Source organism: Pezoporus occidentalis, unplaced genomic scaffold, assembly GCF_034315485.1.
Source record: "Pezoporus occidentalis ecotype Australia unplaced genomic scaffold, CSIRO_AGI_Poc_V1 ctg15, whole genome shotgun sequence".
In the NCBI taxonomy this organism is placed as follows: Eukaryota; Metazoa; Chordata; class Aves; order Psittaciformes; family Psittacidae; genus Pezoporus; species Pezoporus occidentalis.
In genome coordinates, this window is record NW_026913316.1 from 3149100 (window position 1) to 3176583 (window position 27484).

The 27484-nt window shown below is 37.4% G+C and overlaps 1 protein-coding gene across 1 annotated transcript in view; it reads left to right on the plus strand.

The window, feature by feature from the left end:
- SEMA5A (semaphorin 5A) overlaps positions 1-27484 on the plus strand; it is an 844194-nt gene that overhangs the window by 380061 nt on the left and 436649 nt on the right. The window lies entirely within an intron of this gene.

Below are 27484 nucleotides of genomic sequence, written 5' to 3' on the forward strand. Positions count from 1 at the left end.
CCATCTCATGTTAGAGGGAACAAACAGGCAGAATCATATCGGAAGAGTCTCTAAGGAAATAAAAACACAAATGCTTTCCTACGTTTTATGGGAATATTAATTTTGTTCATTTTATTTACTGAGCAAAACTTGAAATGAGACAGTATTTGCTTGTGGGAGGGGCTAGAATTTCACCAGTTGTGCTAGACAGTGCACTTTCAGTCTGTAGCTACAAGATTCAGCTAGATATTCAATATTCATTTCATTTCAAGAAAGTGAAGGGAGAAAGATGGAGGAAGGAATACAGCCACCACCAATAATTGCCATAGTCCAGTTAAAAGGAGTTTGCCAAGAGATTTAACAAACCTTGGTGTCCAAAGAAATCATAAGGAATCACAAAGATGAACAGCAATCTGCTGGGAATGTCCATGAAATGATTTTTACCAATGCAAAATGTGCATGGAGAAAAAGTGTTTTCTTGCTGAATGAGTATGATGTATAAAAATGCGTGTCAAGAAGATATCCTAATGAACTATACAGTTAGAAAATGGAAAGAAGAAGCAGAGGTGAATAACAGAAATAAATAACTGATGGATTTAGAAGAGTTTGCCTCCTCTACTCCCCACACCCCTAAAAAAAAAAAAAAAAAAATAAGAGAACAAAAAGTAAGATGAGAAACAATATATGACTACAAGAGGGAAAGGAGCTTTGCATTATAGCCACTAAATACAATATTCTGAGAAAACGAATGCTTAATACTTTGTCAGATATGCAGGCCAGAAAAACATAAAGGCTTGCTCATTTAGGCATCTCTAATAATATCACCTGATGTATTTCACAAATTACATCCAAAAACCAGCTAAGTTTTACAGTCAGTCTTTGCATAAAGCATATGAAGGATTGTTTTTAGCCTAAATATATTTTTTAAAGTGGGAGATCTACAGTATCTAAGGACATCCCAAGAACAGAGTAAGTTTTCACTAGAATAAGTGATTGCTCAAGTCAGTTTCTGTCTTCAGGATAAAATACTTTACTTGCAAGGAGACTTAAATTCTTTCTTTGATGAAAAATGATGTCTTTAGTGAGTAATAAAAAGTATGATACAAAAACTTTATAAATATAATTTATGTTATAATGATAGCACAGCTGTGGATTATTAATGTTAACAAGATGTTTTCTGCAAGTTCACAGGGTGCAACATATGAAAATTAAAGGCTCAAATGTCAGAAGTATATGAAATTGGTTAAAGAAAGCACTTAAAGACCCAAAGACCAAGCTGATATTTGCGGATCTCCTTTTAATGACTTTTAAGTCTTTCTAGGTCCAGTACTTTTCAGAATTTTCCTGATCTCAGCCTACGCTCCTCAAGGGATGATTATCAGGAGGCTTTGCAAAGCTGAACTGATTACAAATGTTTGGAAAGATCGAAGTTAATAAAATAATTAAGATGATAAATAAATAAACATTAGTTCTCCAAACAGGGTGTATGACAATTACAAATGAAAATATTTAATACATCAGATACTTCATGTTAGATGTCTTGGAAGAACTGCTTACAAATATAATCATTTCAGAAATGATTGCAAATGTAGTATATTTGGAGAACTAGTGTTGTAAACTTATTCTGTGCAAAACTCACCCATTAGTTTGATTCTGCAAACACAGTTTGCAGAATAACTGACTGCTGTCTAGATTATGAATGTGCTTTTTATTACCAGGTAGTAGAAAAGGAGGTAAAATGATAATAGGGAGGAAAACAAATTGTAAAGTCCAACATACATGCACTCTACTGGAAGAGTGCTAAAGCGCTGTGATTTGGCAGGCCAAAGAAGCTTACATGAGGGGAAGAGGAGGGATTTCTGCAGAGGAAGGCTTTTCTTGAGGTACACTACTTCGTTTGTCTGGTTTGTTAAGAGCAGAGTAGACACATCATACAGATTTGAGAGCACCGCCTTTGGTTTTAACTTGATTGATAAAATAATACAATTCATAATCACTTCATGCATCCCACATCTGCCCTAGGCATACATTTCATTTAAATTGTTGAAAGTAGTTGAGCGGCGTTTCACCCTACTTTACCCTAATGGAGGAAAAGATCTGACCCCAAATTGGAGATAGCATAAACTAGAGGGCAAACTGGTGTACAGGTAATTAATATTTGTCAAAGACAGCGACCATAATATATATTACTTGGATGTCACTTGCTTTCTTCCTCCAGCACTTCAGAGCCCATGTAGTTTAACACTAGCAGAATGATGGATACATGTGCCACTCTCAGCATTTACACCCAGGCAGTGATTGATTAGTCATGAGAAAGGAAAGGAGCAGATAAAATGCATACACAGACAAAGCCATTCAGCAGTCATTTAGTAAGGAAACAGGTAGAAATTCAGCCAGTCTTTAATTAAACTGACAAAACCAAGGAGTTGTCAGTCTACATTTGGGCAAAAAAAAAAGTCCATGCTTTTAAACAACAAAAAAAAAAGTACAAAATGAGAGGAAAGGCATCTTTATGTTGAGGTTGAAGGAGGGAATTGATAAATTAATTGCTTCTTTAAGACAATCAGGCTCTGAAAAACAAGAAGAAGGGGAGGTTTTTTCCCTTTCATTTTGTATGACAAAACTATAAGAATGATTTGTTACATTCTATAAAGATATTCCCCAAAATATTATCTTTTTTCCTTTCCTGTTACTTCTGAACACTCCATAAGCAACTGGAAAACTTGTAAATTTATGACATAGGCTGTAATGCAGCTGTTTCCTTGAGGGAGAAGCAATTATTAAACTAGCACCAGGTTTATAACATGCTAGGGACTAGAAAAAAACCCACTATTTAAAATTCCTTTTTCTATTTTTTAACTCTTTTCTGAGTTACAATTTAATTCTAATGCCTTGAATGGCAGCTGTGAGAATTAAAACAAAAAAAAATATAAAAATCTCTGTTAAAGACTCAAACTGTCCAATCTGTTTAGGGAAGGCTTGAGATAGCTCCCCAGCCAGTTCTTAGTTAACCACAGAGACTTTGTTAACTGAGCCAGGAATAACTAAGCTTGACACTAAAGATATATGAAGTGCATGTTAATCTTTTTGCCACTCAGAAATTACATTTAGAATCATAAATAATTTAGTTTGGAAGGGACCTCTGGAAGCCATCTGATCCAACCTCCACTCAAAGCAGGACTAGCTTTGAAGTTTAGTCCAAACTTAAACTCAGATTAGATTGCTTAGAGCCTTAGCCATTCAGGTTTTGAGTAGCTTGAAAGCTGGTAATTCCAGCCCTGGCTTACTCATTCCAGAAAGCACAACACTTGTCATTAATTCATGGGAGAAGTTTTAATACAGATTTAAAGTCTCTTTTTCCCAGCTCCTCTCTTCAGGCAGAATTCAGAAGTATTGCTTCTAATGCTGCCTTTCAGATACAAAGTTCCAGAAGACCACTAGGGCACAAGTTTTTTGCGGAACACAACCGCCAGAATTCTGGTGGAGTAATTTGCTGTCATACAGGATTTAAGGGGAATTATATCCATCTAGGTGGACACAATAGAGCAATACCATGAGGCATAGATGCTTTAAGGATGAACCATGACCAGGAAATCCCCACACTTTCCTCTAAAATTCAGTGGTTTGGCTCCAAATCCAAACTAGCTTAATCCCAGTCACTTACTGCAGCCCAGTTGCAGTTGCCTTTCAGTGTGCTCCAGACCATGCAGGGAAAGTTGATGGCCATGCATGTTTGTCCTCTAGAGACATCAAAATGCCTTTCTAGGCTAGAATGGTCAGTATTCAGTCTAGAAACAGATTCTTTTATAGAATTTATCAGAGATTTAATTTAGGCAAAGAGCATTGGCTACCACTTGATCATATGTGCCTCCCTGTGGAGTAGATATGGATTTTGTGTCTCAGTTGTATTGCCAGTTGTTAACCTTGTATCTCATTGCATTGCTCTAAAATCTGTGCTATTTATTTCCTGTGTTGTCTGAATGGCTTTTACCTCCTTTGAATTGTATCTCCACTGAAATTACTGAGCCAGCATTTTGCTTCCTTTAAACTTTTCAAGTAACACTTTAAAAAGGAGGTTATCTTTAAAAGTGTCTAAAACTATGTGTGCATGTGTGCTTTAAGCTGCAATCTAAACAACTGTCTGCTATCACTGGATACTTTTGAAATCAGAGTTTAGCAGCAGTGTTGTCTCTTAGCTAATCTAAGGAAATCAGCAAACCTTTGCTTATGGCTGTTATATGCCCCCCTGCTTTGTTCTTTACTGGCTGTCCTTTTCTAAGTACTGCTTGTGTTTAATAATTCCAAATGCTATTGATTTTTAACTGGTATCCAGAATAGTTATAAAGCCCAGCACCTCCTGGACTGTATCCTCAGCTCTTAGATGGTTATACTGTATGAGTCATATTGATTTGAATGGAAAGTAGCTAACAGCAGCATTTGGTTTTAGATCAAGGAAAGTATTTATCTTGAACTTCTACTCCCACTTATGGAAAGAAAATCTGTGATCTGAAAACGAATATAATTGTTTATTTGCCACAACCACAGAATCAAACTGTGTTCTCTGAAAAGATGGACATCAGTAGTTCATGTTCCAGTCATGCCCAATAATTTACACTTAAGACTGCTCTTACGGAACAGAGCAAGTTAACGACAGTTACACAGAGAGAGTATATTCTTAATGGCCAAAACCTACTAGGCTCATGATGAATATAAAACTTTGTTATATGCAAACTTCCATGGTACTTCAGAGAATTAGCAGTGTTCTGAAAAGGGATAAAACAATAATTAGAAATAAATAACATTAAGGCTTTTGTTAAACTGGAATAGCTGTTTAGATATTTTGCTCAAATCTTATCAGACTGTTATACAAGTGAACAAAGAAAAAGGTTGTTTTGCTTTTTTTTTTCTGCAGTAATAAGCATGGCCACTGATCTCAGATGGTGCAAAGAAGTACTTCGTAGTGGCAGCGCTACTTTCTTGTAGGTATTCTTGGAGACAAAGCACAAAGGCATGACACAGCTGAAGTCTGATATCCAAAGCAAAGCACCAACAAGAAACATCAGCGAGTATTGAAAAATCATTTACAACACTTCTGACTACAGCAGTAGAAATCAAAAGGCAGAAATCAAAAAGTAGAAATCAAAAAGGTAGAAATCAAAAAGCAGAAAAGTAGAAATCAAACAGCAAACAGTATCCAAAATGCTGATCCAAATGAGGTAAGAGTTTGAGGGAATAGGTGAGAATGCATTAACAATGTCATTTTGCAAGAAATATCCTGCCTCACACTGTAAATAAGGTTATTTGCTACTGGATTTAACCAATTTAAGGCAGCACTGACTTCTGAACTGAAAGTTCTTACTTATCTACTGCTGGGATAAGGCCTCAGCCACTGCTCCTGCAACTGAACCCTTAGAACTTTGCACTCGGGACACAAAGTGTTGGATGGTTCCAACCTACCGCCATCTCATGCCTGCACCCAACAGCTCCCACAGCCCTGGCTGGAGTCAAGGCTGAGCGTGCTAACCAGCCTGGGGAGGACACCCAAGAATGAGCAGGAGGACTGGCACCACATAAGCCCCAGCTCACTGCACAGCAATCACTGAACTTGTTAGAGGGGAAGCCAAGGCAATTCAGGAAGCATTGCACCATTGCTGATGGATGTTATGTTCCCTGTAGGCTGATGTGTGCATAAAAAGAGAAGGCATAAGTTTTCATGCACCTCTGAAGGAGCTGGGGGTATTGTAGCTCTTTGGAAAAGCTGCTTGGATTTAGAAACTCTAAATGCATTTGGTTTTGAAAATTCAGATTTCCTTAAAAGTGCTTTTGAAGGTATTAATTCATTCTCACATGAATACTTATATAAAAATAAATTAACTAAATAAAATTATTTTCGAATCTCTTTTTCATAGTTTGGTATGGCCATATTGTATCTATATTAGCTGCCATAATTTTCATCTGCAATGCCAGTTGCTTTAGCTGTTCCAGTGTCAAATGATTTGTCTTTCTCTTTCTATCACACAAAATACAAGAGCATTTTTGAAATTACTGTCCCATTTATTCTTTGATGGGCTATAATAGTCCTAATCAATATTGTGTTGGAGTCCATTTGGCCCACAGCATTGTCATTTTCTCAGCAAATGGGAGTCATTTGCTGTCTCATACAAAAATAAAAAGGAGATTTATACTTTTTATTCCTGCAATTAATTCTGATTTTAGTTCGTGCAGAAATAATGTAATAAAAGGCAGTAATTTTTTTTCTAGAAGAAAAGTTTTCTGTAAAATAGTGAAATGGGAAGGGGAAACCCAAAGAACCTGTTGCATGGTGGGCACCTTCAAGAAATATGACATTGACCATTGTCTATGGAAGTAGAGCTCATGCTCATATCTGGAAGCAGTGTGAGAGAGTCTTTCCTGCAGTTTTATTTTTATACACTTGGAACATCACTCTGGGCTTGATGTAGGCTTACCTGGACCTCAGCTTTAGTTTCAATTAATGTGCTACAAGCACACCAACTGGAAGGGAGGAAAACATTTTTCTATACCTTTTTTTCTCATGTTCTTTCCATTTCTTATCTCATTTCATAACAAATACAATCAGTGAAAAATTTTTATGTTTAAGAAATACAAAGCTACATAGGGCAAAATAAGCTTGTTTCCCAGATCCTTCCCTTCTCCTGGACATAAAGCTCTTATTCATGGTGTACCTCTGGATCAACTGGCAGATGGAGATCATGAGGTTTGGAAAACTAGGCTTTTCAGACAGTTTCTGACCATCCATTTTATTTAAAGATAAAAACAGTAAGAAGGACATCCTAAAAAAATGACTCCAGCACTATGTTCTTTCTCCTGTTTCCATTTCAGTACCATTTTGAAGTATTCCTTCATGTTAAGAGTTCTGGCAGGGTACAGAGTCATAACTTCTGCAAAATCACAGAGCCCCATCCATTTTGAGCTTGTTAATTTTGCAGGTACATTGAAATATTGTCTGGTACAAAGCATATCTGTCTTTTCCTCTCTTCTATTTCTGTCAAAGTTCTCTGTGTGTCTCCATGGTGTCTGTAAAACTCTTAAGGCCTTTTTCTACACTTTGTCTGACTTAGGGATTTTTCCACTACCTGCATGCTTCTCCCTCTGCAGAAAACCTTCATTAAACATCTTCCAGCTCAGTCAGCCACCTTTACTAATTTGTGTGTACACAGCAGGTTAAGTAACTGCAGCTTCCCTAGCGCAGTTGAAACATTCAGGGTTTCAGCACCAGGACCCCATATTCTGCCTCCTCATAGAGGCAAGCAATATCATACTATAAACCTTCTAACATCAACTAGCTATTTTCAGAATTCTCAGTCACCACAATGCCAATCAGTATTTCATTATCTCTGTTTTTCAGTTTGTTCTAGTTCCAGATAGGACACGGATCTTTAGTCCATCTCAAAAATTAGTTCCTTTCCATTTCTCTGCCTTTCCCCACCTTGGCATGTCATACAATCTTCATCAAAATAAAACCCCACCGAAAACAAAGACTTTTAAAGTCTATTTTAACTTTTGATGTAAAATCTGCAGCCAAACCACAAGATAAACTAAATGTTTATGGAGTGGAATATCAAAAATGAGTTGTTAATGTTCTTCCTCTCATTTAGTTTTCAGAGAGACTTTTAGTGATCTTGTAACTGTATCTTAAAGGACATAAAATTCCACATTCTTCTATCTTTTAACCTCATATGCATACTAGATTTTTCTCACCCCTGCTCTGCAAAAACAAATTATGTTAAAAGCAAAGCTTTATTTCTGCCTTTTATTTACAAAGTTCTGGTGACTCCAGTGTGTAAGACTGCAAGCATTCTCTGACTTGACTAATTTTCATTGATTGTTCTAAAGCTTGCTCACCAGTAGTAATGCAGTACTTCAGTGTACACTTACCCAAATGAAGGCAAAATTATGCTTCATATGCATAGAAAGGACTCTTCATCAGCTGACATGGGTGGTCTTTTGTCTAAGTTTGTCAGTGAAATCAATTCATATTAGAATTTGGGGCTAACGACTAGGTTGCATCCCTTTCAGAACACACAAACTGTGTTAGCTCAACCTCTCTAGCAGGACCAAATTGTTGGAGAATATGCTTGGAGAAGACAACTGGGGAGCCCACCAAGGGAGGCAGCAGAACCACAACCTGCAGTAGGCGCTTGCAGTTCATACCAAGAGAGAACATTCTGAGAGCATCAGGGAGCTAACAACCAGGGCAGTGAAACAAAAAAAAAAAAGAGACCATCGTAGGAAACTGGTGGGATGGGTTAAGATTTGCTTCAACTCATGAAGTCACCGAATGGACTGAAACTAAACTTGGAAACAAGGACACCATGAACCCAGGGAGAGCTGAAGATTCTAAATGCTTCTTCCCTAGTATCTTTATTTTTTTCTTTAATTCCACTTTCTGAGTAAAGGATTTGATTCTACAGTTACTTGTGCTCCTTACCCACAAACTCACATTTCAGTCTCTCTGTGCTCTGCAGCCTACCAGTAAGCCCGTAGAAACCCCTGCAAATGATGTTCCTTCAGACATCAAGAAGATTGTATTTGTCATAAAGTTGATGATATGGCACACATTCATGAGCTGCATAAACTCATAATATGATCTAGAAAACACTGTCTAGCAGCAGAAAGTTGCCTTAAATTACATTAGTTGGGCAAAAACTGGTGAAAAACTGAGCCAGATAAGATCTGATTCTGTGCACAATATCCTTCTCTTCATAGGAACTTCGGCCTGAAAGCACCCCATCATTATGAATGGCTTGTACATGTGTTGTGACACCCATGACTTTCACCTGTTTTCTACTTTTAAAGGTTCCTGCTTCATACTGGTAAAACCAGTCATTTTCACAAATGCTTTGAAACCAGACTTACCATGGAAGTTGAGAACTAGTCAAACAGAAGTCTTAGCACAAGTTTAACATTTCTAAGACCAGAAAAAGCTTGGCCTTTACAAATCTCATTTCAGAAAGGTTTATTCTTTTCCATCCTGCTTCTGAAAATAGCTAATGTCAATCAGTCAAATGCACACCTAAATCTGTCACTGAGCCACAAAATATGTACCTGTCAAAGGAGAGACCGAATACTGTGATTCTATTTGTGTTTAAATACTAATGTTGATGTAGCAGTCTTTTTCCAAATTTTATTTAAGGTGAAGATTTTACTATTTTTCTGTCTTTTTCGACAGGCAATGCTATTTTCTTTTTTTCATTGAATTGAAACAGAATAAAACAAGACTGCCCTAAAAGTTTCTAAGAAATATGTGTCAGCTCTTTGAAAGAATTCTTGGAAATTGATTTAGGTTTCTTGAGGGGCATTTTGTGGGACATAAAGGTTATTACTTCTGACTAGAGGAAGAAAAGAGAGAGTTAGTGAAAAGGATGGGAAAATTCACGTATCAAAACCGTTAGACTAGAAGTCATAGTGGTGTCAAGTAAGGGACTTATTTAATTTTCATAGATGTTGTGAGAGAGATTCCAAGCAGAGCTTCATCTAATTTGTTTTGAGAGGAACACATAGTAAAATCCTTAGATATTTTTGTAGCCAGTTATTTCCTGAAAGATTTTAATAGTCAATACACATTTTCAAGAAAGGCTTTTTATCATTTACCCATAACTGTTATACTTGCAGGCTGTCTTTGTGCTGAAATGTTGTCTGTACCATCTTTAGAGGAACAAGAAAACACCATTCAGAGTTAAATTGGAGAAAATTGTTTTTCCATTAACTGATAATGTTGAACTGCCAATTTTGATGACTGGAGGATAAAACTAGAGATGAAAACAAGTGCTTCTTGCTATTGCAAAGAGCAGGTGGAAGGAAAGTGCCACTCTTCATTTGCTGAAAATCACTCATTTTTAACCATGCTGGATATGCAAACACCCAGGATGTCAGTAGCTTGAGGTTGAACACTTCTGTTCTGAACTATCAGGCCATTTATTTCTTGATAGAGACAGAAAGGAAAAAAAGAATGTCAGCAAGCACTAATAGAAGATACAAAAACTTTTTGAAGCCGCTCAGAGGTTTTAAGTGTTCAAAATAATTTTACCAGAAAGGGATTAGTGTGCCGAGAGCTGGAAAACAGTTAAATACATTCTAAAATTCTGCTGAGCCTTCAGCACGGCTTGGACAGTGTGCATCACAACAAGCATGCATCTGAGTTATAGCTTCCCATGATACTTGCAGTTAAGATTATCTGACTTTTTCTAGTTCAAAGAGCCTCTCCATTATTTAAAATGCCATCAAATTTTTAACTTTTGGTGGTGAAATGTCCCTAATTTGGTGCCTGGACACGAACAATTATTTTTTCTAAGTTTGAATGCAAATGTCAGTCATATTAAATGACTAATAACATAATATTTTGCCACTATTATGCATCACAAGAATTTGTTTTATGACATTGTACTTTGTCAATTGAAGTAAACGTTTGAAATTAATGACAGGTAGGGACTGAAGTTCTCATATTTGTATTCAACGTGAGGGAAATAAATTTCAAATTGCAAACATTAAGAGTATGAGAAACATTAATATGTTTTGATAATTTTATTTTGTGATATATCTCAGTGCTGTGTTGGCACTCTCTATGTGTAAACAGAATAATGAGCAGAACTGTGTGAATGTTACAGTTATATATTGACTAATACAATGAAAAATCATTGTTGTGCTTCTCTTTATATTACAGTTTTGAATTACCTATTCTGTCCTGTCATTTCAGTTTTTACCCATGTATCTTTTCTGTGTCACTGTCTTAAATAAATTCTGTGGCTTCAGTTTCCTGCCATTAATAACTAACCACTGACAAAGCTCAGTCTAAGAGGTCAAACATAATGCAGCTTTGTTACAAATGGCAAGATTGGCTGACAGCACTTTCTATAGTTGAAATATACTTGGAATTTATCAAGACTATTCTTGTTCAGCAGACGCACTCATAGGATAAACTGTTCCTGTCTTCAATTATATATTCTATATGCATCATGGAGTTGGGCATCAAAATGGAAATCTACTGAAAGTATATTTAAAATCAAAGGTAGCTTTCTAACCCTGCTACTGCTGTAGTTAAATTCCACTCATTCTTTTGTCTTAACAGTATAGAAAAGCAGAGAAATTGCATTACTTACCTCCAAACTATTAAACTGCAATTTGCTAGATAATACATTTTATAATACCTAATTCAATCTGTATTATATCATTGTCATGAAAGAAGAACTTTAAAGCACAGACCTCCAAACAATGAAGTCAAATGGACCAAAAGGGAAAGAGAAATAAGTAAAAAGGGACCATAGTTTGATATCTGGAATATTGACTGGGGATTAAAAAGGTGGATAACTTGCCAAATTCACTGTGTTCCTCTGGACTTGCAGCTGCCTTAGTTTTACATTGCAACAAAAGAAACAGAATGATATTTTGAGATAATGAAAAATTCTGAAGTATTTCAAATGAAACATTAGGTGAAGAAGGTACTGGAAATAAGAAGTGATTAGGGAGCTTTGTTTTTCATGGGGAAGAGTGACAAGCTTTAGGGAATGAAAGAAGTTTGCTAATACAAGTCCTGTATGTCTGAGGTGGTCTACAAGATTAATTAATATCTGCTGATCACATAATCACAGAACAGTTGAAGTTGGAAGGGACCTCTGGAGATTATCTGGTCCACCTCCCCCTGCTCAAGCAGGGCCACCAAGAGCTGGTTGCATAACACCATCGCCAGACAACTTTTTAATATCTTCAAGGAAGGAGACTCCACAACTTCTCTGGGCAGTTGTGCCAGTGCTCAGTCACTCTGTCCCTGGAATAAAAAAGCCTTTCCTGATGTTCAGAGGGAACTTCTTGTGTTTCACTTTGTGTCCATTTCCTCTGGTCCTGCCACTAGGCACCACCAAAAGAGCTCCAAATTCTTTGCAACCTTCCTTCACGTGTTCATATACATTTATAAAAACACCCCCACAGTCCCCTTTGTTGATATCAGATGACACCCACTGTTACCACTTGACCTATTTTTCTATATCGAATAGCTAAGAAAGTAATCCCCACTCTACATTTGAGATGACAAAGCAAAGGGTAAGGATCCATGGAGCTAACAGCAGCAAAGGATTTGGAGTAGCTATTGTAAAAAGGTCAAGGCAAATGCAAAAGCAAAAAGTAGCAAAAAAAAAAAAAAAATTTTGAAAAAATGATAGTTATCAGTGATTCGCAGTAAATAATCAGTGACAGTCAGAAGACAATCAGAAAATGGCAGGAACAGAGAATAATCATTAAAAACAAAGTAGGAGCTAATTGCTAGTATCTAATAATGTCAATCAATTGCTTAGAAAAGACAAGTGGCTGAAATGAAATAACAATTGCTTAATTGCAGTGGAAATAAAGAGGCGGTCTATGGTGGCAAAGCAAAGCAGAAAGAAAATTAGAGTAATAATGGTAAGCTGATGAAGCCTTGTTGTAATAAATTGGATCAGGTAAAGTGGCATAGCAGGGTGAGGGATGACTATGCAAGCTGAGAAAACCAGATGAGTAAGGTAGATACTGGAATAAATGTGGATGAAAAAGTTATCAAAGCTGTGGTTTAAAAATTGTTTTTCTTCACTGCCTAAAATTCTTGCAGGGGAGGTGTTGTTCTACAATAAATTTAAGCTTGTAAATATTTAATATTCATTTGCTGTAGGTACCAGAAGACTACAGATCAAATTGAAAACTACTGTTCTCTGAGGAAAGAATGGAAAACAGAAACCTAAACAAAAATCCTTAGTCTTAGCTGTAAATGAATATTTGTGTGAAGCTTGAGAAAAGCCATTACAGTGACAGCAGTGCTGACATGAAGAAAGAAAAGGCAGTTTCTGGTGCTGAAGAAATAAATATGCAATGAATTAAAGCAAGATGAGATAAAAATACTGAGGAAGATGGAGATCCAAGTAAGCTTATTGCCATAAAGCCTGTTCTCATAGTAACAGTTTTTACAATTGTTCTCCTTTGTTCAAACAGCCCATTTGGACATAAGCCATGGGAGGATGTTAACTTGTTTCAATGATTATCTAATTCCAACCCGTTTTCTGTCCACAGACAGCAGTGGAAACAAACCTGTCAGGTCTGAGTATTTGTTGGTTTCCACTCTGGGCTGGGTTTAAACATGAGGATAGAGAAAAAGCTGTTTGAAAAAATAAAGTATTCCTATCTTTTCTATCTTATCTAGCTGGTAGGTTCTCAAACTCTTGCTTAAAGTTGCTGTATTTCCTTCTTTACACATCCTGTTTTGCAAATTTTCATAAAATACATTGGGTTTTCTTTTCAATATTTAGCTTAAAGATCAGTCACTGAATTGGGGAAGAAGAAACAGAATGGTAATGTAAAACCACTGAGAAAAAGTTACTTGGACTAGATGCTATTTGTTACTTAATGAAATTAAACTTAGGTATGTGGTGCTTGTTTACCTGGGAAAGAAATAATGATGGACTTTATTGCCATGCTAATGCTTGTTAGCACCCTGCAGTACAATACAAATGCATACCTGCATTGAGTGACAGTGTCACAGCTGTAATTGAACAAGATCAGTGGGTTCAAAATTAAACAGGGAAAGTTTAGGTTAGTTATAAGGAAGAAGTTCTTTACTGTGAGGGTGGTGAGGCACTGGAATGGGTTGCCCTGGGAAGTTGTGAATGCTCCATCCCTCGTGGTGTTCAAGGGCAGGTTGGACAGAGCTTTGTGTGACATGGTTTAGTGTGAGGTGTCCCTGCCCATGGCAGGGGAGATGGAACTAGATGATCTTAAGGCCCTTTCCAACCCAGCTATTCTATAATTCTGTGATTCTATGTTCGTATTTCTCCCTGACAGTATTGCATTTGAGCTAGGGTATAATATTCATACCTTTCTGCTCTCCTATTCACTTCAATGTGGTATAAGAATAAATGTGAGCTTGTTTAAATATTCTTACTTCATTTGGGAATCTTTTTCTTAATCACATAATACCTGAGACTTAAAACAATTGAAGATTACTCTGTACCCTTTTTTAATGTGTAAGTGTAGATTGAATGCTACAGACTGTTCATCTTCTTGCTATTCATGGAGGCTAAGTCCTGAGAGAAGCAACATTTGGAACTTCGGAGGTGATTCCATTGTAAAGAAATGCAAATAGTTTATCTATCTGTCTGTCTATCTATCTATCTATCTATCTATCATCTACCTAAGCAGTATCAATATAAAAAGTTTGCCTATAGTTCTGAGGTAAGCTGTGGTCATTAGATTTATCACCCTGAAAAAAGCAATACAGTTGAGTTGCGGAGGAAACAAACTTTAGACAGAGACTTACTAAGGACTGCATAACGTAAAACAGAGACTTTCACAGACTTTACAGACTTCTATCAGGGAAAACCACTTTTTTAAAATCATTCTTTCTCCTATGGATATTCAGAATAGTTTGTGTGTGTCTAATTATATAACATGAGAAGAAAAATATTCCACTGCAGTCATTCTTCCCTACGGGAGAGAGGCTGAAAAAACAAACATATGGCACATGTTAAATACATTCCTTCAGACTTTATTTAGGAAGTGCTTTAATGAGATTAATATGACATAAAAACTTATGGAACAGAATATATTTAATAGAAGCATTAATATGCATAAAACATAATTTATGTTTTAATTTTTTTTTTAAATCCTTACAAGCTAGGAGACCCAGTGCTATGAAAAAACTCAATTCAAACCCAGATGGTGAGTTGAAAAGACTAAAATATGAAACTATTCTTAAGAGAAAACATGTTTTTCTATTCATTTTTAACATATTCAAAGTCTCTGTAATGATCTCTTAGTCTTCCTTCCCACAAAGTTCTTTGTTTTCTGTCAAAACCATCAAAATACAGGCAGTGGAATGAAAAAAAAAAAGGTATCTTCAAACACTGGTTTGAAAGCATACAGTAGATCATCATTTCTCGAGTGGGCCTGAAAAAGGAGAGCATGCCCAGAGGGCAAGTTTGGTATTTGGGATTCATGGTTCAGATAAAATCTGCTTGTGAAAGGTGGCATTATGCCACTGCAGCCTCACAGAGTCCAAAACTGGTGCCAAATAAAACAATCAGTATAGGCTGGACTAACTCGAGGGCTGCTAGAAGCTGCAATTATTTGTAATAGTATATTACCATAGTGTTAAATACCCTATATTAGTATTATAGATATGTGTTCCAGGCATTGCAAACTGGATTTTTTAGAATCCTACAGTAGTTTAACTCAAGTGTCTAAGGGCAAAGTCCCAAGAAAAGTGAAACATTAAGTAACAAGGTTGTAATAAAATAAACCAACCAAACTTGATCAAGATTTTATTCCACATCTTTGATTGCTGTGATTTTAAAAGACCCCTGTCAGTGCTTTAAAAAGTGCACTATTTAAAAAAAGACAAAGCTGATGAACAGATTTAAATGGTAGTTTTGTACAAGCATCATCATGCTTGCACATGCCATGAATCTGTTTCAACTACCTGCTCCAATTTTCTGTGCGTGCCTCCCATGAATGGAAGAAGGATTTATGGCAGAATTAGAATTTATACATGGAGAGAATTCTTGCTGTGCACTGTAACTGGGTCAGCTTCTTCTCAGAAAAAAAAAAGCCAGCAGGAAGCCAACAGGAAGTTGCTAAAAACTAAAAACAGTGGAATGATTTTGAAATGCAAGCAAAACAATTCTGGAAATAAACCCATTGTGTTCTACCAAGTTGTTTAAAAGCATATTCTCTACGTGTGTTCTAATAACTGGCAGACAAGTGAATAAATTATGAGGAACTCTCAGATGTGTTGTTAAGTGCAGCAGCCAGCTTCCAAAATCTAAACTTTATTAACACAAATGCAAAATTAACACAAATGCAAAAGAAGTTAAATGGCATTTCAGACCTTGCTAAAATTGTGGCAATAGTGATAGATTTGGAGCACATAGAAGTATTATATTATGCTGAGATACGGTTCTAGCAGGAACTGTGGACTGAAGTCACAGCCAGCCACAGAAGCAAGACACTGCTAATAAGCAGATTTATGGTATTTCAGAGCTCTGAAGGACAGATTGGCTGCAATAATCACATACTTTCTAAGGCATAACACATGCCTTTCTACTGGCTGTCCTGTGAGCTCTAACTCCAACAGCAAGTCAGAAAAGGTTCCATCTCAGTGAGACCTACAATACAGGAGTCCTTGTCTGTAAAAGAAGTGAAGTGCTGTCTGGCTGATCTGCTGCCATAAAAATCCCAGACTTTCAATCCTCCCAATTCAGGGAGTTTACAGAGAACTGCTGAAGGCATTCTAAATGGAACTATCAGATTAGGGCCAAGCATGCTAAATAACTGAAATGCACAACCCTTTCTGCACCATAGGAAATTTTCTTTCTGTTCTGAGGCTTCACCATCAGTTTCCAGCTCTTCACATCCTCTCCTTGAAAAGCAGACTCCCAGCTTCTTATTATCTTTTTCCATCTGTAAGGTTCTCTCCCTTCAAAATGCTTTTTCATGCCTTAGGAAATAATCATCTACCCCTGCCTCTGGAAAGGTCCATCTCATCCAGTTACTATCCTTAAAGAAATGTAACCCTGAGCTTGAAAGCAAACATCATTAAGAGATACTGTCATTTGTGTCAGCCAGTGGTTCAATGCCAGGATAGAAACGACTGCTGTAGAAGGTACAAATAGGTGAGATTTATCTGAGGAGCCTGTAATGGATGGCAACTTAGCTGGGATTTGATTCCCTCTCATGACTGAGAACCACAACAAAGGATGTTGTTTGCCACAGTATATTTGTCAGAGCATGTATGTTTATGGTCATTGTGACTCTTCATTGGAATGAGGCAGGAAAACATAGGTGTGCAGCTACTCTATGACCTTCATACTTGGCTGCACTGGGACACCTGGCCAATGCTCTCAGAGTAGACAACGGTGAGATCATGAGAAACTGCACAGTCCCGAGAGCAAACAATTAGAGATCTGGCATAAAATCAGTTATTTTGATTAGGGTATAAAAGGAGGACCCTCCTGTGGCCATGGGAGACGCCTCACCTATGGGTGGACACACTGCACAGGAATTTTCCCAATTACCTGAGACTCCTGGTATTGGCTGCAATGGAGCTTCCCAGCTGGAAGTGTGGGCCTGGATGGTGATTCAGTGGTAACTGGTGATATATTTCTTCTTAATCTCTATTCTTTCTGTACAGTAACAATCTAATGCATTGCTAACTTTCTTTCTTTCTTTGGTACTTTACCTATATAACTATACACATGATTTGCCTATTGTACTTATTCATTATATAGAGAGAGATATTTACCCAATTCACATTAGTGTGCTTGAGTTCAGTGTGCCTATTGGCTTTAGTGTGCTTGTTTAATAAACTCTGCATGTTATACAGCTAGTGTGTGGTCACTTTGTGGCATCCGCTGTCTGTCAGCAGAGCAGCACCAGATAACATCATCCTAGAATTCTGTGATTAGCGTTCAACGTTATGGTCTCAGAATTAAGCTTTCTAACACAATTGGGGTCAGTGCCATATCTCTGGACAGTTGAAAATGAAATACTTGTGTTTTAGAAGCCAAGAAAAAAGTTACTAAGATGAAAAAGGGTAGGAGCAAATTTTGAAAAGTATAAATGAAGTTATGAAGGTAAAGAGAGAATTGAAACAATGTAACTACTAAATGAACAAATATACCAGATAACCTAAGAGCTTCTTATCTTACAATTTTCTAGACCAAGAAAACCAGATTTAATTCAAATGACAATACTGGAACAAAACAAATAGATAACTGGCCATTTTTAAATTTAAGCTGGAAACTGGATGGAGTTTCCTTTTCTAAATTTCCCAACAATTAAAATTCAGGACTGGAATTTTTATTTAGGACATTAATTTTTTTTCATTATTTTTCCTATAGTGGTCCTTCAATATTTCTTATATGGCTATTTCAGTTAGAAAACCTACTTAAGCAATCCTAATGTGAACAGCAAGTAGAATTTCAGAAGCTCCTTTATCACTTAAAAGTATGCTCGGGCAACTTAAGAGTTTACTGGAGCTTAATGTTACAGCCTAAATTTTCTGAGAACTTCGACAACCTCAATAAATAAGAAACCTGATGAGCAAGTGGAAACATTATATCATTAACTAAAAATGTCATTTGGCAGAAAGATATCTCAGTTTGTCATATGACATAAAATAAATATTTATTTCTATAAAATAAGGTAAATTAATTGCTCTACATTCTTGTAGTCTCCATAATAATTAATTAAGCTGTGCAGATGGAATTTCATAGCTAACTTAGATTATACAGACCATGTGCTACCTCAGTGTTTTTTGGGGAATCAGAAGAGAGAGGGAAGACGGAAAACTGTTTTTATGATTTGCCTTGGAAATTATTGCTTCTTTAGTTTCTAACTTCATCTTTAAAATTATAGAGATCCATTAGTCACAACTATTGCTGGGGTGCTTAGCACTCTGATACTTACTCAGACTTAGAAATCCCAAAGGGAAAATATAAGGTGATCCTCAAGAGGGTTAAACAAACAAGCAAGTAGACAATACATATTGGGAAAAAAAGCCTTTCTAGATACAAAAAGCCTACTAAAAAGAAAAGAAAAAAAAAGTTATTATCTGAATTAAGCTGTTAAGTCACTTTTTATTAATTGCTTTTTTCCTTCTTCAGCAAATATTAATGTGTCAAAGAAGAATGTTACTGAACTATCTTGGAAATAATATTAATACCTGTTCATTATATTACAGGCAAAAATCAGGCTTATCATTGCAGGGATGCTGAAAATAGGGAATATTAAAGTAACAGTTTTGCAAGATTTCAGAACTACAGCATTATTTACGTAGAAGAGATAACGTGAATTTACAGAGCAAACAACTTATAGGAAGTCACAGAGTGCACCTCTTCCTTGTTTTGATTTGTAGATTTTATTTCATTCAAACACTCGTTAATTATCTGAGCCCCAGTCTGCATGCCTGCTAAACAAACATACAGGCTGAGTTGAAATCACTTGAAGCAAAAGAAATACCACCAGTGACATCAACAGGCTCTGGGTCACGTCCAGACACAACAGTTGTTGTATGAGCAACATTAATGTGTTAATAATTAATATCCTGATCATTATCAGTAAGTCTGTCAGACATCCCTGAGATGCACAGCACAATGCTAACTACTGTGTCACAGAGCATAAAACACATCTGAGCAATGATGTTTTCCAATTTGTACTGCTTCTTCTAGGGTGCTCCACTATTAGTATTTCATAGAATCATAGAATCATCAAATAGTTAGGGTTGGAAAGGACCTTAAGATCATCTAGTTCCAACCCACACTGAACCATGTCATTCAAGGCCTCATCCAACCTGGTCTTGGACACTGCCAGGGATGGAGCATTCACAACCTCCCTGGGCAACCCATTCCAGTGCCTCACCACCCTCACAATAAAGAACTTCCTCCTTATATCCGGTCTAAACTTCCCCTGTTTAAGTTTTAACCTGTTACCCCTTGTCCTATCACTACAGTCCCTAATGAAGAGTCCCTCCCCAGCATCCCTATATTTCATTGAAAGCTTGCAGATTTGTCTCTCTGATGGTGTTGGGCTGTTCCAGATTTGGTATAAAATACTTGGATTCACAAGTGTCTTGTTATGAGTCTGCTAAAAGCACTACAATAAGACTTCTAGGTTACACCTCCTGTTGCTGTGCATTAGATTTCAAATAGATGTTACTGATGAATAGCCTTCCAGGTACTGTCCATAAACCGTTTTTGTAGTATCCAAATCAGAAACAGGTCCTATAGAGTTACAGAGAAGACATATTTGGGAGCACACGTGAGCATTATGGGTGACTACATGTCTACTAAAATCATCATTAAAGTGACAAAAATAAACAGCTCAGATTCTGTGTTATTATAGTGCTAATAAGTTTAATATTAGCTACATTTGACAAGAAGAGCTCATCCTCAGCATGCTCTCAGGGGGCAATGAAATTAAAAACTGTACTCAAACGTTCTGCAAATTTTAGGTTAGTGTTGCAAAATAAATCACTATAACAAAATAAGAAAAATACTTTCCTACCTTGAGGAGAGAGGTAAAAGATCCCAACAAGAAAAGTATTGGTTTTGTTTGGGTGTTTTTATTTATTATATATCTTCAGTACAGAGGCTTTATTTACCTGTGCTTTCCCTAATTGCACATGTAAATGATATCCTGGTCATGTTATGCTGATCTTCATTCTCCTAGGAGCATCTTTGTTGTTTTCCATCTTGTTTTGATGACTGGTGTCCTCTGCATTTTAGCAGGTTTGACGCCATACAGAAAGAAAACATAACCTGTTATCAAAGAGCAAAACGTAATGAGTCAAGTACCAATCTGTATCAGAAAATCAAAGCTCTCATGAAGAATTTTAGATCCTAAAGCTTGTCTTATTATTTGTTTATTCAGGCTATGAAGCCATTATGCAATTGTCAGATTCAAAGATAAATACACATAATAGCTTATGTTTTCAATGCAGAAAGAATGAAAACTTGATTTTGTTTTCACTTTCCAATCATATTTTTCATTGTTTACTGATGTCAGAATTGTTGCTGATTGTAATGAGATTAGATAGTATTTTGAAAAAAGAACTTTTATCCTATACAGCTGTCTTTATCACTAGCTTGAATTTCTAATGCTAGATGTTATATAATAACAATACAGACTAACAGTTTTCCCAAATATGTTTACATCATCAAGAATAAAACTGAGAAGGTTCTTTCCTTCTGCCTCCAAGAAACTTGCTTCCTCTCCAAATGCTCCCATCAGAATCAGATGGATTGTAGCCCTGAAAACAACAATCTAGTTGGCTTTTGAAACAAAGAATTTTCTGGTGAGAATTAGAGTAAATGCAAATTAATAAAGAACAGGATTAGCAAACACATGGTTGAATATGATCACTTCCCAATGGGAAAGAGTCAACAGGATGTCTGTAAAGGAAAGTCTTCCTTCATAAACCCATTACGGCTCTCTGGAGGGATTAAAAGCAAATGGATAAAAGCCAGTTGCTTTAAAGTAAGCTAAGCATTGCAATGCTGTGCAAGCCAGGACGGAAGGCCCTTGCTTGCATACAAGTCAGAAAACACACAAGATGAAGCAACAGCCAGTTCTTGCAAGGAAGAAATGAAGGGCAACTAAGGGATCTGTGCTGTACTATGTACTCTTAAACAACCTGAAAAATAATATAAGATTATACAAGGAATTATTTGGAGTAGCAGAAAGGAGGGCCAATTTTATAGAGGGCCTCAGATAATACATGACATAACAATAAATAGCAAACTTATTTCACTGTAGATAAAGTGATACACAGGAAAAACAACACTGTAATCTCATATAAAATGAAGATAAGATTTGAATTGACTGTTATCAGTCAGGAAAAATCTTGGGGATAAAATATTTATTCAGTGACACTATGATCTTTCCTGTATTGCTTCTTTCACATTTTTGAATGGTGGCTATGTGTGTCATAGCTCACCTACAGCTTGAAATCTCTGAAATTCTGATTCTCTCGTCTCCAGAAAGATATCAGCAAAGTTCAGAAAACAGCAGTAAGAATGACCACAGACACAGAATGAAGAACAGCTCAGCAAAATATAACTGCTCAATTTGGAAAGGAGGTATCTGAAGGCAGATACAATACATGTCAACAAAATCAACAATGCCACAAGGCTGGGTTCCAATCAAAGAACTTGAAAGTAAGTTGTAGATCTTGGTCTGCTATTCTTACTAAACACAAACAGTGGGTCAGTTCCAATAAAAAGTGTGTCCGTCAGTGACAGATCTGTCTTTGGAAGTTCAGTCAATCTGAAAAAAGGCCTTCATCCTCAGCTGATATGATTGAGGGAATGATGTTTTTTTTTCAAATTGATAACTACTTCTGCATACAAGACCATTTTAACAGACCTCAATCTAATTCACCCAGTGACCTACTATAATCCTTTTATTGCGTTTATTCTCGGGAGCTAGGAGGCTCATGAATCACCAGTAAATAACACTAAGAAGTTGCCACCCTGAGCTTACATGTTGTTGAAGTAACATCTGACTGAAAGTTTATCTGATTTAATAAGCATCTATTCCCTGAGCTTTGTCAGCCTTCTTACAGGCCACAAATTTTGGGTTTGTGTGTGAGAGACTTTAATTCTTCAGGTAAAAATTAATGTAATTAAGTAACGTAATTAATGCAAGTAAGAGCACCTCTTTAAAGACCAAGTATTCAGACTGGGCAACGTTCTTCTCAGTAGATTAAAAACCATCTCTTTCTAAAAACATCTTCTAGTTAGAAGATGTTTCCTTCCCTACTGTTTACTTTGGGTTTGTTTTGTAAATGCAAACAAATGGTTTGAAACTAGTAACTTCTAGCAAATAATGTAATGATATAACGATAGTTATAATATATGTGTGCTCCAAGCTAGATATTTTACCACTGAATTTCAGATATTTTCCTTTAATGACATTTTTATTATTCCAGGAAATGCATAACACTATTAATTCAGTTTCTTCCCTCTGAAAGGTAGTGTATAAAAAGGCTGCTTTTTAAAAAGAAGCAATTTGATATGAATACTGATGATTGTAAAATCTGAAGTAAAAACATTTTGTTCCCAAAGTCCCTAAGGAAAAAAATAAACATATTCTATAAAAATATCACAAGAAATATCTTCAAAATGAGTTTTGGTATTCTCTATTAGGCACTAATATTGAACAACATGAAAATGTTTTCCATTTGGTTGTATCAGGCTTGATGAATAGTTGAGGTAATAAACTGTTTGTCCTGGGTTCAGTTGTAACATTTATTTTTCTCCTTAGTAGCTGGGGCAGTGCTGTGTTTTCGACTTTACCCTGAGAACAATGCTGATTAACACACCAATGCTTTTAGTTGTTGCTAAAAATCCTATAACGGAAGTTACTGTTCTGGAGAATGGAATCAGTGTTTCTGGTAACCATTCCTAAATGTTTTAACTGCTCAAAAATGTGCACAGACAAATGGAAGCTATTTTGAACTGGTGTGTTCAACATTATGAATAACCATGGTAAGTTATACATGGAGTTCCTCATCTATACCGCAAAGCATGTAAAACAGATGACATACCTAGGCTAAAACCTAATAAGAAGCATGAATGTGAAACAAGAAAGAAGGGAGAAAAAGAAAGAAAAGAACCATTCATATACTCATTGAATGGTTTAGGTTGGAAAGGACCTTAAGATCATCTAGTTCCAACCCCTCTGCCACAGGCAGGGACACTTCACACTAAACCATGTCACCCAAGGCTCTGTCCAACCTGGTCTTAAACACCGCCAGGAATGGAGCATTCACAACTTCTTTGGCAACTCATTCCAGTACCTCACCACCCTAACAGGAAAGAATTTCCTCCTTATATCCAATCTAAACTTCCCCTGTATAAGATTTAACCCATTGCCCCTTGTCCTATCACTACAGTCTCTAAAGAAGAGTCCCTCCCCAGCATCCTTGTAGGCCCCATTCAAATACTGGAAGGCTGCTATGAGGTTTCCATGCAGCCTTCCCTTCTCCAGGCTGAACAGCCCCAACTTTCTCAGCCTGTCTTCATACGGGAGGCACTCCAATCCCCTGATCACCCTCATGGGCCTCCTCTGGACTTGTTCCAACAGTTCCATGTCCTTTTTATGTTGAGGACACCAGAACTGCACACAATACTCGAGGTGAGGTCTCACGAGAGCAGAGTAAAGGGGCAGGATCACCTCCTTCGACCTGCTGGTTGCGTTCCTTTTGATGCAGCCCAGGATACAGTTGGCTTTCTGAGCTGCGAGCACACACGGCAGCCAGCTCATGTTCATTTTCTCCATGACTAACACCCCCAAGTCCTTTTCCTCAGGGCTGCTCTGAATCTCTTCTCTGTCCAACCTGCAGCTGTGCCTGGGATTGCTCTGACCCAGGTGTAAGACCTTGCACTTGGAATGGTTAAACTTCATGAGGCTGGCATCAGCCCACCTCACAAGCGTGTTGAGGTCCCTCTGGATGGCATTCCTTCCCTCCAGGGTATCAACCGAACCACACAGTTTGGCACCATCGGCAAACTTGCTGAGGGCGCACTCAATCCCACTATCCATGTCAGCGACAAAGATGTTTAAGAAGACCGGTTCCAACACCGATCCCTGAGGGACACCACTCGTTACTGGTCTCCAGCTGGACATTGAGCCATTGACCACAACTCTTTGTGTGCAGCCATCCAGCCAGTTCTTTATCCACCGAGTGGTCCATCCATCAAATTGATGTCTCTCCAATTTAGGGACAAGGATGTCATGTGGGACAGTGTCGAATGCTTTGCACAATTCCAGGTAGATGACATCAGCTGCTCTACCCCTGTCCATCAGTTCCATAGCCCCATCATAGAAGGCCACCAAATTGGTCAGGCAGGATTTCCCCTTAGTGAAGCCATGCTGACTGTCACCAAGCCCCTTGTTGTTTTTTCCTGTGCCTTAACATGCCATCCAGGAGAATCTGCTCCAAGATTTTGCCAGGCACAGAGGTGAGACTGACTGGTCTGTAATTCCCCAGGTCATCCATTTTCCCCTTCTTGAAAATGGGGGTTATATTTCCCTTTTTCCTGTCGTCGGGAACTTCACCTGACTGCCATGATTTCTCAAATATGATGGACAGTGGCTTCGCAACTTCATTTGCCAGCTCCTTCAGGACCCGCGGATGGATGTCATCAAGTCCCATGGACTTGTGTGCGTTCAAGTTCTTAAGATGGTCTTGAACCAGATCCTCTCCTACAGTGACATGGACTGTCATATAAGTGTCATATACTGTCATATACATAACATAAATTACCTCACAGTTATTCCATGAAAGGAACAAAAAATGTTAAAATATTCAAAATATAATGTTTTCATATATATTCATGGCAAGATTAATACAAACCTGTCTTGCTATTCCATCAGCTACTACTTATTTCTTGTTTCCATGACAATTCAGCAACTTAATATCCTCACCAAAATCTACTGCAGGAAATAAATCCATTCCATGGGATAGTTAAAAAAACAGGACAAATCATCAACCTACGTAGAAGAAAAGAACGTCACAATTTAAGTCCAGAGGAAGCCTGATGAGTTAACAAAATAGGTGTAGTAAAATCTCAGGCATAGCTCAAATTGTTGTAGAAGCTCTTCACATACATTTGATTTCTAGACATTTGTCTTCAAATGCAAGAAACTGACAAAATAAATGTCCTTTTTTCTTTTTCAGTAGCAGGTCAGCCACAAATTCCTCTATTTGTCTAACAGTAATTTTATCCAGCATACGTATGTGTAGATGTCATTTTCTACCAATTAAAGTCAGTTGGAGTTTCAGATATATTATTTTTGAAGAGCATTCTGTAGAAAAGGATCTGCATCAGGAGACGGTAAGAGATAACATTTTGAACTAGATAAAACAACATGACTTAAGATGACTTTGGAAATTTATATAGTTCAGCCACTACAGTAGAAATGAGTCATAAAGACAGTTTTACATACATTGTCAGCCTATTGCCAAACTTCATTTGTTCAGTGTTTCCTTATTCTCATTATGCTTGTACATTGCTTACTGCCTCATGACAGAAAGAAAAAAGCGGCAAACCAAAAATGGCTTACTCTTGCGTTGGACTATTGTTAGTGCATTACCAACCAGACCTGTGAAACAGTTTTTAAGGTTTAGTATTTTTATGTTACACTGTCTTAAATCCTACCTTACTCTAAAACAATCCTGTGTAATTGCTGTTAGCAGAATATGTGCACTGAAACAGATTCACTCAGTCTTTTCCATCTTTTTTGTGAATGTGTTTTTGAACAGTTATGAACTTCCAGCTCTTCCAAACAACCATTAGCAATGTCTCTTCATAGCTAGGACACAAGTAGCTGATCATTAAGCTATTCCAGCACCATCTCGATTACGTAAATCTTTGGAATAGGGAGGATTTAGATCACAGGCCTAGACTGAAAGAAATAGCTAACAATCTCTTCAAAGAATTCACAATTACAAGACAAATAGGCATTGCTTAAGAAATTTCTAGAACCACACTTTGTTTCCAAAAGTGCTGGAAGTAATCTTGTATGTCACAGGATGAAGTTAAATACACATACTAAGGTGCCACTCACACAGGGAATTGAATAGGTTGAAGAGAGGGAAAACATATGGGAAAAAAGTCCTTAGTGCCTTCCAAGAGTGGTCAATAAGGAGAAGAGGTAGAAAACAGAAAAAAAAAATTGTATTTACGACTTGTTCAGTTTCCTTGCAGTCATTGTTTCATTCCAAATACAATAGAGACAATTATTCTAAAATTTTGCGTTCTGAAAATTCTTTTGCCTATAATAAACCTTTGAGCACGTCTCTCATATTCAGAGGCACCAGGACAGATTTTCATTTGGAAATACCAGAAAATGTCAATGGAAGTTTACATAAGTAGCTGCAAGGTAAGTGAAGCCCTTAAGCTGATAAAGATTAACTACCAGCAGAAAGAAGAAAGCTGCCTAGTCAATACCAGCCAGTTAGAATAACATCTCCAGAGAAAGTTGTGAATAGATGTGTCCTACTGAGTATGCATGATGCAAAACCCGAGTATAGATTGAAGACTAGAAGAGATGACTGGATATGGGCTTGTTTCTTATAGTACAACAAAAGCTTTACTTTGACCATAAAGATAGCACTTTTACCATCCAATTTACCAATCCAAGCCAGAAAAGGCAATGAACCAACCTGGAGAGGCTTGCAAATGTTCCAGGATCAGGTGTGGCTGCAGCAGGGTGATATTAGAGTTTATTTTAGAGTAAGGGCAGTAGAATTTGTGAAGCACTGTGCTCAGTCAGAGGCACAGAAGTTGTCCTTCCCCTTTCACTTCTACCTGTGAAAAGGGATCACACCTTTGGGACAGAGAGGGTGCAATATTTTCTCTGTGACTGCAGGAACTCAATAAACTGCTCTAAATCACACAGTAAAGCTGACTGCAGAAGCAGCTTCAGGAGTCAAGGCTAAAGAGGAAAGGGTTGTTCATGTGAAAAGCAAACCTGCGACAGATGTTTTATTTCAGCCCATAGGATATACTCATGTTGGCAATATGCAAACTAGAATTTTGCTTTGGAAAGTCTCTTCAGGTTGGAGCACAAACCCCTACAGTACATTTGAACACTGTAACTTCATGCTAGCAGTGAAGAAAGGGAAACTGTAGAGTTGCCACTGATAGAAGGAAAATAATCTAATAGCCCCTAAAATAGTCTCTACTTAGAGTATAGAGCTGAGTTTCTGTCCTGGTTTAAACCCAGTCAGGCAACTTGTTCACTCACTCCCAGTGAGTGCTGCCAGGCTGACAAAAATCGAGCCCCCCCCCCCCCCCCGCCCTGGGGCTCTCCCCTTCCCCGCTCCCAGAGGAACGGGGAGGAGGATCGAAAGAGTGCAACTCCCAAGGGTTGAGACAAGAACAGTCCAGCAACCAATGTACAACACAAATCACCACCACTACTACCAACTACAACAATGATG